This window comes from Ictidomys tridecemlineatus, chromosome 3 (genome assembly GCF_052094955.1).
Source record: "Ictidomys tridecemlineatus isolate mIctTri1 chromosome 3, mIctTri1.hap1, whole genome shotgun sequence".
NCBI lineage: Eukaryota > Metazoa > Chordata > Mammalia > Rodentia > Sciuridae > Ictidomys > Ictidomys tridecemlineatus.
In genome coordinates this window covers 68,379,401-68,392,938 of record NC_135479.1, presented here as the reverse complement: position 1 = coordinate 68,392,938, position 13,538 = coordinate 68,379,401, and the positions used below count along the sequence as shown (strand labels likewise).

General features: G+C 40.6%; 1 long non-coding RNA gene across 4 annotated transcripts in view; it reads right to left on the bottom strand.

Annotated features, from left to right (window-relative positions):
• Window positions 1-13,538, bottom strand: part of LOC144376218 (uncharacterized) — a 107,518-nt gene that overhangs the window by 33,615 nt on the left and 60,365 nt on the right. For 2 of the 4 annotated variants that reach the window (XR_013436455.1, XR_013436457.1), the window contains exons 4-6: window positions 3,790-3,913; window positions 1,397-2,927; window positions 1,048-1,133 (exon numbers count right to left, since the gene is read on the bottom strand). This is a non-coding gene — a long non-coding RNA (uncharacterized LOC144376218). The remainder of the gene's footprint in view (window positions 1-1,047; window positions 1,134-1,396; window positions 2,928-3,789; window positions 3,914-13,538) is intronic. The other 2 variants (XR_013436456.1, XR_013436458.1) reach the window with 2 other exon arrangements.

The following is a 13,538-nucleotide window of genomic DNA, read 5'->3' as shown; positions in this document are numbered from 1 at the left end:
TTCTGCAGAAGAGCCCTTCTCATTGGGCAGACTATACTTGGCAATGTCCCCTGCCCCCAGATCTCATGGGAGCCCAGGCTATAGATTTCCAGTATGAGTTGTGGCCCCATTGGTAGAAGCCCAGGGGAAACCTCAGGCAGCCTGCCATCCCTGGTCAGCAGATAAAACACATGATTCCCAGTGTCAGACTCAGGGGACAGTCCAGGTCCTGGCAAGGGGCCCAGCTGGTGGTGTGTAGTGATTCAGTCCTGGAGAAAGTGAAGGGGGCTCCCAAAAGCAGCTGCACCCTGCGTAGACAGCTCTTCCCCCTTGTGGGGATAGGCAGTGCACTGGGGTCAGGGCTGGGGCAGCCTGGCTCCACTGTGTCCCTAGGACCCCTCAGCTGGGATCCAACAACCAGTACCCTGGTGCTGGAGCCTGGGGTTTCCTGTGCCAAACCCAGTGCCCTCGTAAGTACCTGCTCATCCTTCTTTTGTCTCTGGTACTGCAGCCAATGGACGTGCAGAGGGGAGCAGAGCACTCCTGAGATGGGAGAGAGACCCACCTTCAGCCCCGGGCTCCATGTTTTAATGTGTTATGTCCACCCAGAGAAGCCCAGGCCTGAACCTCCTCCAGCCTGACCTCCCTACTAGATGAGGGGCCTCTAGCAGGGATCCCAGGCTCCTGCCCTACCCTGTTCCCCCCTGGTCTCATAGCTGCATTGCTCTCCATGGTTACCTGCAAAGGACCATAATGGTGGCACAAAACAACAGAAATTCATTCTCTCACAGTTCCAGAGGCCACATGCTCACATTCAATGTGTGGACAGGGCTTGCTCCCTCCTGCCTCTGCAGCCCCTGGTGACTGTGGGCATCCTTGGCCTGTGGCCTCGTCATGCCCATCTCTGGCGGTCCTCACACGGCTTCTCCTCTCTGTGTCAGGTCTCTCTGCCTTTTTCTTATGAAGACACCTGTCATTAGTCTTGGGGCTCTGCCAGATTATACAAGATGACCTCCTACTCTCAAGATCCTAAACAACATCTTCAAAACCCCTTCCCAAATAACTCACCTTCACAGGGACTAGGCTGTGGGCCTCTGTGGGGAGTGGCCATCGTTCAGCCCACTGTATCTTCTTCTCCAGGTTCCTGTCAACACCTGCAGGATGCGAGGGTGAATGGACGAGGGTCAGGCGGCTGCTCCCCTGGTACAGGTCAGCCCCTCTCTCCCTGAGTGTCTCCACATCCCCAGGGGCTTCCCACCCCAGGGCTCAAGTCATTTCTAACTTTCAGGAATACGATGGCCCCAAGTGACACTGAGGCTCACAGGGGAATGTGCTGCTGCTAGACCTCTCATGTGCCCTAGAAACCAGCCTGGAGTGGCTCTAGTAACTCTGAAATATGACCCAAATTGAGACTCACCTAGCCCTCTCACCTGCCGCCAGGGAGCCCAACCAGGGCAGGAAAGTGTCTCTTCACAGTTCCTGTGTGGCACTTGTCTGGTCACCAGTCAGAAGGTTTGCAGCTGACGCTGGCACCTCAGCATGGATGCAGGGGCAGAGACAGGCTAAGTCCCTACAGCTCCTGCCCAGCAGCAAAGGGACCATCTACCCAAAGCCCTGGGTTGCAGCCATTCCAGCAGCAAGGCCAGGGCCCCTTCCATTTACCTGGGCTCCTTGCTCTGAACCAGCTGGCCTGGTCCTGATGTGGAGTACCAGGATGCCAGCCAGACTCCACCCCAGGAAGGCAGCTGCTCAATAGACATGGTGGGAGAGTGCAGTGTGCTGTGTGCCTGCCATGTGTGCACACCTATCCTTGGGTGCACAGGCGTGCAGGCAGGTGCATGAATGTGCAGGTGTGTGTGTGTGCTCGTGTGCATTCCCTACATGTATGCAGGTGAGAAGGGGGATACAGATGTGTGCAAAAACACGCAGGCCCATGTCTTGTTTGTGCGTGTGCATTTGTATATTTAAATGGGTGTAGTTAGCAAGCATTGCCAAGAAACTTGTATTCTCTAGGTCTGTGACTTCCTGACAGAATATTAGCACTAAGAATTATGAGCTATAGATGGAGCTGGTTAGCATAAAGGACATAAAATATTTGATTCTAATGGGGCCTGTATGAACACAAATCTGCCTCAGGCTACAAGGCCCCTTTAAGAAGAGGGCTGGCTCCTCAATTGCAAGTAGCAAGGGACCTATACCTAGCCTCTGCTGAGGTCTCTGGCATCTCAGGCCCTTGAGGAGGGGACAATGAGGGGATGTGCCATAGTTAATGAAGAACATGTCTGCAGTACGGAAAAATGCTGCCTCTTGGGGGAGAGGCTTGTGCGCTTCAGGGACGCCTCCTCTGCAAGCTTGCCCCCAAGGGATTTGCACTCGCAAACCCTCACCACAGACTTCTCCCCCGCAACTCGTCAATGGGGAAACAGCTGTGTCTTCCAGACCCGCCCAGGGTAGCCACAGACAGGTGCCCAGGCAGAGCAGGGCGGCTGGGTGTGGGTCCATTACACATCTCACATCTCGCAAACCCCGGTGGCCAAGCTACCTTCTAGCTGAAGGTTCGTGCCTAGGCTGGGACCTGGCTGAGACCCGCAGGCAGACCCGCATCTGTCCTGACCTGAAAGATAGCTGGCGTCTCTCCCCACCAGCAAACTGGACCCTGGACCCGCTCTCCAGACACGCACCAGCCCCCTCTGTTGCGGAACCCTTACCTTGTGGTCTTTCCCGGGGGGACACCTGATGTTATTGGAGGCTCCAGCTGTTTGAATCATGTCCAGAGGAAGTTGGGGGTTCCGGATTTGCTACCTTAAGAACTTCTCTGCGCGTGGAGGCTGGTGGCACAGGTGCGCACCTCTGGTGAGGTGCAAGGTGAGTCCTCCCTCTCCAGGTGGTCGTGGCAAGGGCAGGGTGAGGGGAGTCTCCACGCTGCTTGTTTCTGTTAGGCTCCTGGCCTAGGGACGACAAAATCCGCAGGCCCATGCTGGAGGAGAAGCAGCTGCCTGGACCCCAGAGGGAGTCTGGCTGGCGCCAGCGGCTCCAAGGGCGCCCTGCCCAGTACTGCCTTCCTGGGAAACAGTCCAGGACTCAAGACCAGAGGCCCTAGCAAACCCAAAGGAGCTCAGAGGAGGGGCGAGGAGGTGTGTTCGGGAGCGGGGTGTGTAGGGCTAAGCTATTCCCTGAGCAAAGGGAGGGGAAACCTGGGAAACCCCAGAAAGAGCCTCGCGCCTGGACGCGCTCACGCCACACTGCGGGGCAGCGCCGCCGCTGCGAGGGACTCAGGCTGGCCCTCTGCTCCCGCATGGACCTTTGCAAACCCCTCCACATCCCTAAAGGTTCCAGCGGAGAGTAATCAGAGCAGATCCAGACACACCCCTCCACCGTAGGGGTTAATTGAGATGGCCAACTTGGAGGCACGGGCTCCCAGTCTGGCTTGCAGCGCCTGCTCAGGGCTTCAGTCTCTAAACCTTCTCGGGATGGTTGGGAGGTGGCACGCAGGGCCCTGCCAGAGCCAACGCATCACCGGCGAAGGCGAGAAAATGGAGGGGGTGGAGGAGGAGCAGGTATCCTACCAGGGATCCTTGGCACAGTCCCTACAAGCTACAGCTGAGGGGATATAAGCACCTGTCCGTGGGCTAACGCTGTGTGCCAGGAACCAGGTCTCCTTTTGGAGCTGGTTAGCATAAAGGACATAAAATATGTCCTGGTTAGCATAAAGGACCTGCTGAACTCGGTCCTTATTATTATTTAGTGGAAGGCAGCAAGGTAAATCTCCTCTTTGTGCAATAGAAGTCTTTGCTGGTCCCCAAGACTTACCCTGCCTCCCCAGATGCTGGCCCTGCGGGTGGTGGGTTGGTGTTTTGCCTTGTCTTTCTTTTGGCAGCTGTGAAGTTATGATCTAATTAGGCAGCATTTGGACACAAGTGGAAGGAATATTGACCTGTGAGGAAGAAGAAAGAAAAATCAAGAAAGAGCAACCGCTTCATGAAGACTGCATTGCAACATTGCAGAATGAGTCTGAATGGTGATAAGCAGCACATTAAGATACAGCCATATTAATGAGCATAAGGTTAAAATTTTCTAGATTTTATTTTTCAGGCAGAGGGAGCTGAGTTTAAATATTCTGGATGGAAAATAAAGGCATGTAATTCAATGTCTATTTGCCAGACCCGATTCCTCAATTTTATTATGTGAAAAGTGTAGGAAGAAGTTGGGATCCTGGATGACGACCCCAGACTCACTCACCTGTGCTTCAGGCACATTGACTAGTGACATAAGCACCCCATGGGATGCCTCTTTATGAATAAGAGGAGATTAATTTTAATTCTTAATTTATTTGCTGCTGTTCATCATTTCTTGATGTTCCCATTTCCAAGTTGGAATAATCCCCACTTTGTGAGACACATTTTCGCATTTGCTTGCTTCTGCCTACTGAAGTCAAAAGCAGCTTCACATTTCTGTTAGGAGTGGGCAGATGTTGGTTAGAACTCTGGCTTGGCTCCTGCTAATGTGTATCTTTGTGCAAATTATTTCTCTCAATGATTCTTAACATCTCTGAGGCAGGAGTTATAGCTGTGTTTTCCAAGTAAGAAAACCAAGGCTCAGAAATGTGGATGTATGGAGGGCCGCTGGCATAGTATCTTTACTTCTCTTACATGGAATTATTCTTCTTAACAAGATTTTATCTTAATTTTATTTCATTTTTTCCATATTTTATTGGTGCTTTATAGCTACACATAATAGTGGGATTTGTTATTACAAACTCATATAGGCACAGAACATAACAATATAATTTGATCAATATCATTCTCCAGTATTTTCCCTTTCTTTCCCCTTCTCCCTACTCCTGACCCCTTTCTTCTACTCCACTGATCTCCCTTTCATTTTCATGAGATTCCCCATTCTGCTCCTTTTCCATGTTTCCTCTGTAGCTTCCACACAGGAGAGAACATATGTCCTTGTCCCGATTTTGGCTTATTTCACTTTACATAATGGTCTCAGATTTCATCCATTTTCTTGCAAATGACATAATTTCCTTCTTCTTTATTGCTGAAAAAACTCCATCATGTATATATATACCACAATTTCTATATCCATTCTTCAATTAACAGGCTGGTTCCATAACTTGGTTATTGTGAATTGTCATGCTATAAACATGAGTATGCATGTACTACTATAGTACACTCACTTTATTTTTTTTGAAATAAATACCACGGAGTGCTATAATTAGGTAATTTCTAGATATTTGTGAGTACTGCATACTGATTTTCACAGTGGTTGTACTAATTAATAATCTCATCATCAGTGTAGAAGTTTTCCTCTTTTCCCTTAACTTCTCTAGCATTTATTATTGTGTGTATTCATGATGGCTGCCATTCAGATTGGAGTGAAATGAAACTTGAGATGAAATTAATTTCCATTTCTGATACTGAATTCTTAACTTTGATTTCTCTGGTCCAGGACTTCCTAATTGTTAGTATATGTGAGAATCTCTTAGAAAGAATATTAATGTAGACATTATTACAATCCATCACAAGTATCTATCTAAACTTCTAATAAGTTTCCAGGTAATGCTGATGGTGCTGAACCCTGTACCTCACTTTAGCATGGACGTGGGCTCAATCCTCAAACTTCTTCCTTAAGAAGCCTTACACTTGCTTTTCTCTTCATATTTGAAAACTCCTTTCACCATCACAAAGGAAACTTGACAATACAAATTTCTTAGATATACTCTCATACATGCACCATACAAATTTTGTAGGTGTTTAAAGCAATAGTTTGTATCATCTAGAGTAAGGAAAAACACCCCAGCCTAACTGTTGCCCCTTTGTAAGGTAAATATTACTTTGCCCATGTGCTTGAAGGAGTCTATCATTATTCTCATAATTTTAAAATAATGCCAAATTATAATGGTATGAAACTGTTTTCATTAATGTTGCCTAAGAAATTCCTTTCAAAATCTGTTTTATGGACTTTTTTTAACCTCAAAAGAACTTGTATTAATTAGTTAAAAAAACAATTAGAAGACACATTACTATTTGTCTTCTAGATTACTATTTGTCTTCTAATTGTTTCTTCCACCTTAAGCACATCTATAATTCATAGACAGGTGCTAGTGTTTAAGCCAATGATTTCTACATTCTGTTTTTAATCTTTTCTATTTAATTAATTTTATTGTACTTTTTTCATTTTGATTGAGTTTATAGATTTTCCTCCTTTCAATTTACAAAGTTTAGATGCTGATGTCTTTAGCTTTTCATTCTGTTATGGCATTCTGGTTTCTTCACCCTGTTTTCGTGACTAACCCATCACCTTTTCCAAATAAATACCTCTACTTTTTGTCATTTAAACTTATATACTTCTGTTTCCTTATTCTATTGAGGATGCCAACTTGTTTTTTAGGGATGCCATGGATTGTACTCAGGGACACTTGTCCACTAAGCCACATCCCCAGTCCTATTTTGTATTTTATTTAGAGACAGGGTCTCACTGAATTGCTTAGCACCTCACTCTTGCTGAGGCTGGCTTTGAACTCTAAATCCTCCTGTCTCAGCCCACAGAGCCTCTGGGATTACAGGCATGTACCACAAGGATGCCAACTTCTAAGAAATTCCTTCATGTTTCTGGTGGTCAATATTTTTGAGAATCAACTTGTACTCTAGATTTGGGATTTTGTTTCCTTTGTACATGATGATTTTAATTTTTTTTTGTTTATCTTGAGAGAGCCAGCATTTGACAAGAAATAGATACAGGTTCTCTCTCTCTCTCTCTCTCTCTCTCTCTCTCTCTCTCATTTTGTGTGTGTGTGTGTGTGTGTGTGTGTGTGTGTGTGTGTATCTTCTATAGCTTTGCAGAATTTATGTCCAAATTCCAAACTTATAGTAGGTTTTTTCATCTCATAGAGCTCTTTGGACTGGCATAGAATCTTCTGGCATGGCTGCTTGGAGTTATAGCCAATCTGATTAGGAAAACAAAAATGATCCCTGGGGCCACCTTTACTTTTACTGTAGTTCTGATATGGTACAATATGACCATCCTAAGATGTCTACATCATGAGATCCAGAATCCATGAATGTTTTCAGCTACATGGCAAAGGAGAATTAAGGTAGCAAATGGAAATAAGATTGATAATCAACTATCCTTATACCAAAGAGATTGTGAAGGTTGTTGAACATCAAGAAAAGAAAAAGAAGGGTCTGAGCAATACATTATGAAAAAGATTTCACTGGTCACTACTGTCTTTAAATATACAAGCTGACTTTGAGGGAGGCCACAAACCAAGGAATGCAGGTAGTTTCTAGAAAATGGAAAAAAAAATCAAGAAAACTGATTATCTCCATACACTCCAGAACAGAATTCAGATCAACCACTTGATCTTAGCCCAGTGACATCCGCTTCAGACTTCTGACCTCCAGAACTGTGAAATAACAAATTTATGATGTTTTGAACCACAAAAATATTTGGTAATTTATTACAACAGCTAAAACAAAACAAAACTAATATGGGACTATTTCTTTGGCCAGCCACTATTTAAATTCTGTGCATGGATGCAGAAAAATGTTAATTAAAAAGTGCTTTTTTTAAAAAAAAAGTACTTATTAGGCATAGAGCTTGTTCACTTTGATTAGCATATACATGCTTTGAAGCAGGATAATGATATCAGCTAAACGATTAAAGTTTTTCTCTCATTTTAGCCACAATACCAGGGAAACATCAGTTGAAATTGTTCATTCTGATGTCATCAGACATCTCTTGTAGTAGAATTTTTGACAGAAATCTAGAGTAGGTTCATTTTTTTAAGAATTAATTTTTAGTGGCAGTGACTTTTTTTATATACATTCTTGAATCTTTCTATTCAAAACTGGAGCAGTTATAATAGAGGCCACTACCCAGAATTCAATTTAATTTCACACATTCTTCAATTCTTTTTTGGGGAAGGTGCTGATCCTCTTGAATTACTCCTTCATAAGTGAATGCAAACCTAAATGATAACTTTTTCAAGTGAGCATATTTCCAAAGTGTAAGAGGTCCTCCCCTGCCATTAATAAGAACCACAGCCAATTTTAATTTTTTGTAGCAGTAATTTTCCTTGGGAAAGAAGAAAAAATACCAGTTTTCAGTGTTTCTCTCTACATGGATGGGAGTCCAGTAGGAGTGGGATTTGCATAAGTTTTGACATAACTAAGTAGGTATTTCTCTACTCACTGGTCTCTGAAAATCAGTGTAAACTGTATTTACACAAGATTTTTAACTCAAGAGGCTAAAGTCATGAGTAAATATTGAGAGAGAATTGACAAAGGCATATAAGCTCCAAGATATAGACTACTCTCTCTAAAAGAAACACATTATTACAGAGTTAATACAGCAGGGCCTTCTGCCTCACCAGTGCTGAGGACCACGTGGCAGCCAGTACTCTTCAATTAACCTTGTCCTTCAAAAGTTTACAAAGGGCCAAAGCACAAAATGGTTTAATGACTAGCATAAACTCATGCATCTATAAGTACCTGATCTTATTACATCAAGCTCCTCACCAGTCCTACTAGAAGAATCATGTTTGCATACTACAAAGATTATTCCAGAGACATAGTCATTTCACTAAAGTAGCACTAAGGAGAGAAGAGTCCTCTACCATTGAATGCAGCAGAATCCAATATTTTCCACCATTGCAATCATCCAAAATATTAAGGACTTTTGCTCTCCAACAAGATTAAGTCAAAATGAAAATTGACCTAGGAGGAAAACCACTAACCTCATGTCAAATAAGTGTAATTACTTGATGATATTGATTAGTAGAACTGCAAGTAAAATTGAGGAAATTAAGCAAGGTATTTTGAGAAGGACCAGAAAGGAAATCTGAGAATCATTAAGGACATGGGCAAGGAACACAATGATGCTGAATTTTACAACTGTCTTTTGGGCATTATCTTGCTTGGTAGAGCTACATTTCAGCTCCTCAGAACATATTGCTGTCTCAGCACTGTTAGGCATGAAGAAAAAAAAGAAAATTATCATACTCTTTTAAAGATAAATGAGTGAAATAAATACTGGCCATGTACCTCATAGAAACATTATGTAACTTCTTTATCCATCATTTCCTGCATTCATAAGCTGAGGATATCCTTGGTTGCTTTGGAAGAATCAGCTATAACAATTCATGTAATGCTCTCCTGAAACAGTATTTAACTTTAATAAGAGTTCGCTGTAACTGCTGCTGATGCTAGGAAAACATTGCAAAGCATTATAGACAAGAATAGGGACTCTGGAACAATATCATCCAGGGTCTGCTATTGACAAGCAGTATGATATTGGGCAACTTATTTAACTTCTTCATACCTCAACTTCTTCATGTATAAAATTGAAATACTATTAATAATCACTATGAGAGCTATTTTGAGAATTAAATGAGTTAATATTTGTTGAGTGTTCAGAATAGTTCCTGGTGCATAATGTTTGATTAATAAGTTATTTAGCCCAAGACTGCGATGATGGAAAACCAAGAGTTCTGTAGTAGTACCTCTGGAGGTCTATGTGGGGTGGTGGAGACAAGAAGCACAATGACCCAGCTCCATTCTCTAGTCAAATAGGGTAAAGCCAGCTGGGTTAAATGTTGACTTTTCTTTGAGTTCAAGGTCCTCCTCTACAAGATAAAAGAACCTTAGCTCTATACATACCAATGTGCCCTCACAAAAAATACTTCAGTCCAGTTTTGTACAACTTTGAATAGTTTTACATAGATTATCTAGATGCTTTAGCCAAATTGTTTTAAAAGATTCATCTGGATATAAAGTTCTCTGTACCTTAAACAATGGATTTCAGTAAATTTAAATTTTAAAGACAACTTTCCATACTTTTTGAGGGTAAACAAAAATCTCAGTAATCATAATTTAACATGCAAAACCATGAATATTCACCACAGTCAAATAAATAATAAATCACCCCTGGGTTCCAGTGCTTGCCATGCAAACTTGCCTATATCCTACAACATCTAGAAATCTGGCTTTAAATTGCATTTTTTATTTTTGCTCTTGTGAAGGTGGCCCTATAAAGCAATGTGGAAAATGTGCCATTCTCAGCATTTAGGAGGTAAAGGAAAGTACAATATGTTGCTATGAACAAAAGAAAAGAGTCCACAGATCAGAGGGCTGGGCTCTGAAGACATTTTTTTAAATGTCACCATATAAAATTTATGACATAAAAGGGAATGTTCCTTAGTCAGTCTGAGGATTGTTATCAACATGAATAATAAATCAAAAGGCTTTTTATCCACTTACTGCTGAACATTATGACCTTAGTTTGGAAATGTGATTTACTCCACTGACATCAGTGCAACAGAAACCCAGTGAAAATATCACTGGATTGGCCTCGAGTTCTAGAAAATCATTGTGGCTTACGGAGAACAAACATTTGGACAAAAGAGTATTCAAAAATGCAAATATCTATGGCACCATTAACAAGAGTGAACTCATTAGAGAGATTTCTTTTAAATGATCACACTTCAATCTTTCCTCTGTAGAAAACTCAAGCATGTGCAAACTGAACAGTGTTACCTATCTCACAATTTGATAGAGAAACATCGCTAGCATTGCTCTCAAATTTGACTATGAATATTTTACTTTAAAGAGGCATGGATTGTAATTCTATTTGTATAAAATTCAAAATACACGGAGTATGATTCCAGGTACTTAAGCTGATTGTCAACAACAACAAACTATTATTTCAAAGAAGAGAGTAGTGTTTTCCCCTCTAAAGTGGTAAGAGACAGTTTAGACCAGGGAGGTTTTCAATGGAAAACTGTGGGGCTCCTGGAAATCCTGCCTTGTCTGGGTAGATTAGTAATTTGTAATTATTTATTAAACATGTTTATATACTTTTCCTTCATAAATTATATTTTAAAACTGTATTTAAATAGAATGTCCTATTCTGAGGTGGCTTTATAAAGTATTACCTGGAGCAGAGAGCTACTAAAGTAATGTATTCATTGTTTCTCTGAAATTCAAAAATGGGGCATCCTGATTTTTTCCTAGCAAACTCAACTCAATCAGAATAACTCATTTAGATTATGAACACTTCAACACACACACCAATGAATAAGCCACAAATACAAGCCATTTTTAAGTCTTAGTTGTTCCTGTTTTATGTTCTATTAACATACTAAATTTGTATTTTGTGGCTTGTGACCCCCTCAACCCCTCTTATCCCTATTATCTTTGCACCCAGAGACTATAAACATAAATTTGCTACATAGATGCAAATGTTAATTTGCTTATAGGGAAGCAAAGGAGCTGACCTTTATAAACACAGCTATGCCTAAGTAAAGAAGACTTCAAGTAAAAAGTAAATCTGAAACATTAATTTGTTTCTTTTTCTTAAAGCAATGATTTGTCTTCTATAATATGCATTTGTTTGCACAGGAAAGGAAATGACAATTGAGTAAAATGGATACTGTATTGCTCCCTTATAGACATGAAGAATTACATATCTAACAATACTAACCACTCTGAAAGATAATTATGGATCAATGCTTTAAAAATATCCTGAATTGCCTGCAGAAATGGCAAGGAGAATGAAATTAAATTATTTGTAAAAGCCAGAGTCTTTTCTTCCTATTTATCTGCTACTTGAAATGGGATGACATTTCAAATAGTTCTTGCCTTTCTCAATGCAAACTCTAAATAAAGAAGTGGAGTGGGACATTTTTTTTCCCTTTCTCCATTAGGTTCAGCATAGATACAACATTTGTACTGAAATTCTACACCACTCAAAAGAATGCAGATTTAGCTTCTAGGACATAAAAGAGGCAGTTTAGGAATATCAATCAGGCCTCTTTCCCATGCCTTCAGTCATGACATTTGCCTTCTATCAGAAAGGTGTGCTGCTTCTGAGATAAGTATCTAGGAACAAGGTACAGAAAGTCATTTACTCTCTGGAAGAAAACTGCAAACTTCATCCTCAAAAAAAAAAAAATAGGATAAAGTAAACATGTTAGTGAAGTGTCCTTTGCTAAACTACAAGCTAATTCCAAAAGGTCGGATATTTAGGTAACAATAGACTTCAAACAAACTTTCCAATAAGCCTCTCAGGCCCAGATTATGAACTAATAAACTCTGCTATTAAGACCAGTAAAATAATAAGTTTTCTTTACTGGTCTGGACTTTTTTTCAAAGAAGGCCTACCCCTTCTTAATTTTTGAAACATTTCCAATTTGGCCTTTAGTTTTTGTTGTTGTTGTTGTTGTTGTGTGTTTTTTTTTAATTAATAAAATCAGGATGTTTTTAAAAGATTCAATGTATTGTTTTGATAAAGCCCATGAAGCACATTTTGAAAAGTTCAGAAAATACAAAAATAAAAACAACAGTCTATCACCACAGCACCCAGAGAAATTCCTGCTGAGTCTGGTATGCATACTATCATTCTTCTTAATGCATAAATATACCAGAGTTATATCATGCTTTATAATAACTGGGACCTACCTTATACATGAATCAACTATTTCATGAATGTCTTTTTTTTAATATTTATTTTTTAAGTTATATTTGGATGCAATAACTTTATTTTATGTGGTTCTGAGGATTGAACCCAGTGCCTCATGCATGCTAGGTGAGAACTCTGCCTCTGAACCATATCCCCAGCACTCATGAATGTCTTTCTATGTCATAAATGGTAATCTAAATCAACGTGTGTAAATTTTCATAACATTGACAAGTGAAAGTTTCTGTTTATGTAGTTATAATGTAATAAAATTTGTAGCTGGGCTTATTTAAAGGCTCATCTATTTTAGAATTTAGAGATATATAACTTTTTCACTACTACAAAGATGAAATGAGCATCAATACACACAACTTAGAAATTATTTCCTCAGCATTACTTTCCAGAAATAGCCTTGGACATAATTGGGGCTATTCAGTTAAAACTGTCAAACTGCCCACAGGAAAGTTTACCAGGCAATATATGCAGATTTTCCTACACTCCTACATGCTGTATAATACTGAGAAGTACTGATTTTTTTTTAACTCTGGCCAGTCTGAGAGAAATATCATTATTGCTATAATTATGATTGCTTTGATAACTAATGAAGCTGAAAGTTTTATCAGTGTTTAATATCTCTTCCTATGTGAATTACCATTCATATAATTTTTGAATGGTAATTCATAAAGTGTTTTAAATTTTAGCCTTTTTTCTTTTTCTTATTCTAATTTGTTATATATGACAGCAGAATGCATTACAATTCATATTATACATATAGAACACAATTTTTCATATCTCTGGTTGTATATAAAGTATATTCACATTACTCGTGTCTTCATACATATACTTAGGGTAATGATATCCATCTCATTTCACCATCTTTTTTACTCCCATTCCCCCCTCCCTTTCTCTTCTACCTCTTTGCCCTATCTATAGTTCATCTAATCCTCCCATGCTCCTTCTCCCAACCCTACTATGAATCAGCCTCCTTATATCAGAGAAAACACTTGGCATTTGATTTTTAGGGATTAGTGAACTTCATTTAGCATTATATTCTCCAACTACATCCATTTACCAGCAAATGCCATGATTTTATTCTT